Genomic DNA, 5,839 nt, shown 5'->3' on the forward strand with positions numbered 1-5,839 from the left:
GCGCGTCTCTGGGGCGCCGGCCACACGCGGAAGCCGCGGGTCCCCACGGCCTGGGCTGTCAGGAAGGGGCTTGGAGGACAGCGGCGTGCTCCGTGCCCAGGTGCCCCCAGCCGTCCCCGCCCAGCGCCGGCGGCCTGGGCGACATCACTGCGTGGGGCACACCCCCCTGCCAAGTTTGGGGTCCCACAAATCTCCCTAATCTCCAAGCCTTACTGGTAATGACCCAATTGTGTGAGAGGGCTTGGGTTTTAGAGCAATCAGAGCTGTCAATTAGCATATTATTAGGGGTAAACCAATAAAGAACCCATTATGGCTAATAGCGAGTGCGGAATCGCGAGGAATTAGCAAAATGAGATTCGATAAAATGGAAACCATAAAGATAAGCTTCTGAAGATTGGATCTTGGGTTTTTTGAGCTTACGCCTCAAATAAACAAACGAATGATACCCACCAAAGCCTCCCATTGGCTCCTCTTTCCCAAGCCCGCGAGGCCAGGGAGAACTTCCTGAGTGGGAGCTGGGAAGAAAGCTGGTCGGCCCCACGACCCGGATGTGGTTTGTCCAGGGGGCGGGGCGAAGAGAGGAAGTAGGCAAACGCTTAGAACACATAATAAACACGGGGCTCACTACCACCTATGTGAGTCCCCTGTGTTGGGATATGGCACAGAAGTCCTCAAGCCCGTGCACTGGCCACTCTGGCAAATACACTTGACACATGGAGAACCCAAAAGATTGGAAAAAGGAAAACAAAGCTTCTGTCATTGTCCCAGTGAGAATCTGGGACTCTCATGGGTCCTGCAACAGCAGCAATGCCAGGGCAGGGATGCAGGGACATTGCAAGTGACAGTGTCTCTCCTCAGAGGAGTGATGTGAGGTGTGGCTGGCGTTCACCCTCCACTGGGTCTCAGAGTGGAAACTAGGTTCTCTGGCTTAGCTCTGCCTTCTCCAAATGCTCCACAGCAGAGTGGAGACGCGTTCTGCTGTGCAGATAGAGAAGCCCATTGGGAATGTTGGTACCCATGGGAGGCTCAGAGAAAGAGGAGCTCCCACACTGGGGATGACAACATTTGTTCTGGACAAGGGGTGTGTCCTTGGAAAGGAGGCCTGTAAGATCAGAAAATTTCCATATATGAGGATTGGGTGCCTGGGGGGAGTGGGTGTGAGGGAGTACCATAAGAGTATGAGCAAGGACTTGGCCAGATTTTACCAAGCACGCTGCTTTTGTCAAGACAGGATCATTGGGTTGTTTGCCCCGACCTCACACATGCTTGAGGTCAACTGTTGCCTTTATCATTGAAATACCATTTGGCTGGGTATAAAATTCTTCCTCTTCTTCAGAACTCCATAGACATTGTTCTACTGTCTTTTGGCACTGAATATCATACTAATTCTTTACCATTTGCTTCTTGGTTGGCTACATTTAATCACTGAACACTTTTTAAAGAAAACTTTTCAAAAAGAACTGTGTTACTATATTTCATAATATACTTTATGTTTGAAAATGTTTCCCTATTGCTTTTATACTTGCACGACAACTTGAGTAGATTTAATTCACTTAAGTCACCCATTCTTTTCCTCAGAACTCTGTCGACATTCCTCAGCCATCTTCTATCTGTGAACGTTCCTCACTGGGGATGACTTCTCTGTTGCCAATTCCTTCATGTGGTTCCCAGGGGCCTGAAGATGTATTTCTTTTCTACTGGAAGTCTAAGAAGTTGACCAGAGAATGTCTCAGTGTCCCTCATTCTCCATCGGCACTTCCTGGAACATAGCACACCCTTGGAAACTATAGACTTAGATCTTTCTTTGTCTCATGGGAATTCTATGCTGTTATATCTTTGGATATTTTTGGGTTCTGTTTGTGGGATTCTCTAATTCAGGGTCACTACATGTCCTTATCTTGCATAGATCCAATAGGCTTTTAATTCACTGATGTTTAGTGATCATGCTTTTATCTCCACAGACCCCAGGCCTGTAAGTACCTGGAAGAAAGCAAAGCATCTTATTTATCTTTGTTCCTGCAGATCCAGCCCGTGATAGATGCTCAATACGCAGCCGTGGCATTAACCTGCACGTGACCTTGTTGGTTAGAATTTAAACTCGGTTTTGAGAGAAGTTCAGAGTCATCGGAGGTTTTCGATGTAGGTGGTGGCAGTTGCCATGACCCGACATGAACACATATCGCCTCCAAGCGTGGGGGCTGGAGGGCGAGGGGGGCGTTCCTGCAGAAGGGTGGTGGGGCCACCCTTGATAGGGAAAGTAAAAAAGCAAACGCAGGTATTTTAGACTCCTCCCAGTAGAAAAATTCAAGCCCACATTTCTGCATGGAGAGCAGGTGGCTAACGGGAAGGGCCATGGCCTTTGTTCCCGGAAAATGGCTGGAAAGTTCTGTAGGCCTCCTTTCCTCTTGGGGTTTTTCTTCTTCTTTGATGTGCAATTTATAAACTGATTGCTAGCACCAAACTCCCCAAAAGATTGGCACGTTAAAAGTTTTCTGAAAGATCTTTGTGTCCGTGAGAACCCAGGCAGGAATCAGGTGGCACATTCAAAGGGCTCGTTTGAAGAGTTTGGTGATGACGTGATGCACAGAGGTGTGGCCTGGGCCAAGGGGACCACCAAGGGATGTGGAGGCACCAGTGGGAAGGGGCTGCCACCCCTAGACCTACAGGGGCAGGGGCAGAGAACCGCTGTGGAGTGTGACGGGAGTGTTGGCCACTGGACAAGAGCCTCCTTCAAGGCTCCGTGCCCACCCTCCCACCTCCCCCCTGCTTTCCCCTCGTCCCTCCCGCAGCCCAAGCCCAGCTGGGAGTCAGGGAACCTGAGTGACGCCATTAGCCACAGAGGTGGCCCCGGGTCCGGAGCTGGGCAGGAAAGAGCAGAGCGTGGATTGGGAGGGACCCCATCTGCTCTAAGGAGACAGCCTCCCTCATAACCGAGTAGATCCAATCACAAAAATCCAAACTAAACAAATTCCATTTTTCTCCTATTAGGTTGACGGGGACGGAAAAATTTGAAAACCAGCTGGGTGGATGAGGATGTGGGAAGAAAGAGGCACCCTCCTATGGCATAGGAGGGAGGGTGACAAGGAATGACCTCTAAGAGTGCACTTTGACAGCAGCCGTCAAAGTGACAAGTGCACACACTCCGTGACAGAGAAATTCCACGTCCAGGAAGCCATCCTACAGAGAAATTCAAACCTGGACACAATGCCGCGTGCCCAGGGCTATTCATTGCCGCATTGTTTGTAATGGCAGAACGTTGGCCCAAACCCAAGCATCCATCAGCGGGAGACCGGTTAAATCAATCACAGTTCCCCACACAATGGAATACTATGCAGCCAGAAAAGAAGAATGAGGAGACTCTTTCTGTAATGACTATTGTTAAGCGAAGAAAGCAAGGTGCAATCATTTGTACCGAAGCGTGGGGAGTGGGGAGAGAGATAGAGCAACGTGATCTCTTTGAACCACGGACACAGAAGAAACTGAGGACGTTGCTTGGGTCCAGCAAGGGGACTGGGTGACTGGGGGACAGCACAGCAGGGAGGTTTCACTGTCCGACTTTTAGGTTTTTATATATACAATAAGTATAGGCTTTACCTATTCAACAAATGCATAAAGTGCACATTTTTTAAAATCCTATTTAAAAGCTCATACCTGACCACCTCGGAACAGTGAACCGTGTGTATGAAAAACTGAGCGTGCAGAAACTGACGCTAGGGTTCCGGACTGCCGAGGGGTCTGCTGCGATTGTCCGGAATGATGCTGTCCTTACCCACGCGCTGTGAGCATCCGTGAATCAGTGAACAATGGAAAGGACTAGATGCCTTCCCTAGAAGCTTTCTGGCTTCAGTATTAACAGGACACACGCAAGCAGTGACTCCCTAGCCACCCTCTCCCAGCGTATGTGTTATTGGCAAGCGGTGTTGGCAGAGGCAGGAAGAGCCTCTGGGGGCTGCTGCTGGCCCCTGCCCTGTGTCCTCTTAACACTCACCCACATCACCCAAGTCACCATTCTCTCTCCTGTTTTATTCTGCTATGTCCCTTGAGCCACGACTTATATTGCAAGAGCCCCAGTCCCTCCTGACACTGAGCCTCAGGGCTGCCACCTCCTTATCTCAGGATTAGATAGGAAAGATAGCGCGTGTCATCACAGGAGCAAACATGAGAATCCTTGGCTTCCGCCTGCTTCACGTCCACACTCATCGCACTCCTCCACCCCCTGCCTGTTCGCGCCCGGGGTCCCCTTGCCGGAAGCTGTGGCTCTCTTGCTGGACAGGAGAAACAGGCACACCAGCCTGGGGCAACAGCAAGTGTGGCATGGCAGGTGACACTGAATAACCACAGCTGGGGTGCTCGCTCCACTCCGGCCACACTGAATTCTTGCTGCTCTTGAGCCCGACAAGCAGGCACCGGCCGTGGAACCTCTGCCTCGGTTGCTCTCTCTGCTTAGAACACTCTTGCCTTGGATATAAATATGGCCCTTTCCTCTGCCTCCTTCAGGCCTCTGCTTAAATGTCACCCGCTCAGCAAGGGCCTCCCCGACCACCATGAAATGCCAGCCCCCATCCCACGCCAGGGCTCCCTGCTCCACTCGCTGGCTTTGGGTTTCTCGATAGATCTTGATCCCATCTAACATGAAATAGAGTTTATTACTATTTGCTCAATTTTTTCTGTACATTATCTGTAATGTAAGCCTCATAAATATTGCACTTACTCCCTCTGTTTTTCTCACTGATGAACCTTTAGCACCTGGAAGAGCTCCTGGCACTGCCCTGCTCAGTGACTGTTGAATTACTAACTTAGTCGTGGCTCCTAATCTCAGTAGTTTTTGTCCCTTTACCTTTGTGTCTCAACCACTGGCCTATGCACTTCCTCCACTGTCATTAATACGACTCTAGGACCGACCACAGTACTGGGTGGCCAGGTGATGCTCAGGAAATGTTTCAGATGGAGGGGTGGATAAAGGCTCTTTGTTTCATGATCTTCACTCTTGATGGTTTTTGCTCTGATGATATAGGACTGGCATCGGCCACATGCAGACACAGCAGAGGTCACTTAGGGTCCTCTGCTGATGCCTCCTCCACTTGATTTTCTTACTTTTAGTTTTTTAGACACATTTTGGTTTAGGATGTGTGAGAGATGATGAGGTGATGAGTTCTAGAGACTGGGGAACTGTGGGCCGTGTCTCGATGATGAAATAGCATCTGGCAGGTTGACTTCAGGGATCTAGCTCTTTGCTTTTGGACTCTGAAGTTTAGCTTTTCTTGGAGAGAAGCAGTTACTATGATGGATCTTATTCGTATAATAAGGAGAGGCTCCCCCTTGCTGCTTGCCTACCCATGTCAGGAACGAAGCACTCAGTTACATACAGTAATTTAAACTTCATGGCAACGCCATGGGATGGTTACTGTTTGCAGAAAAGGTAACTAAGCTTCCGAGAGATAGCTCTGGAAACCGGTGAAACTGGGGTCTAAATCCAAACCTGATAATCTCCAACTCTTCAGCTTAATCTTGCATGTTTCTCTGCCATCATGCTACGGAAGAGTGATGCATTGAGTGTGTTTGCAGTAAGGCGAGATATTAGTCAGGGCAGACTGTTATAACAGTGCCCTCAACTTCAGGGACATAACACAACCATTGCTTATTTCTCATTTGTCATGGTCCCCAAAGGGCCCGCGGTGCGTGTGTCTCTGTGTGTGCATGTGCGCTTTCACTCTGCTCCATACAGGCATTCAGGGATTCAGGCTCCGGCCTTCTAACGGCTCCCATCCATCCCTCGGGCCTTTGAGTCTTCCACTGGACACGATGTATCTCTCCCTGTATCCCGCAGGTGGAGGAACTA

Source organism: Microcebus murinus, chromosome 20 (genome assembly GCF_040939455.1).
Source record: "Microcebus murinus isolate Inina chromosome 20, M.murinus_Inina_mat1.0, whole genome shotgun sequence".
NCBI classification, from domain to species: domain Eukaryota; kingdom Metazoa; phylum Chordata; class Mammalia; order Primates; family Cheirogaleidae; genus Microcebus; species Microcebus murinus.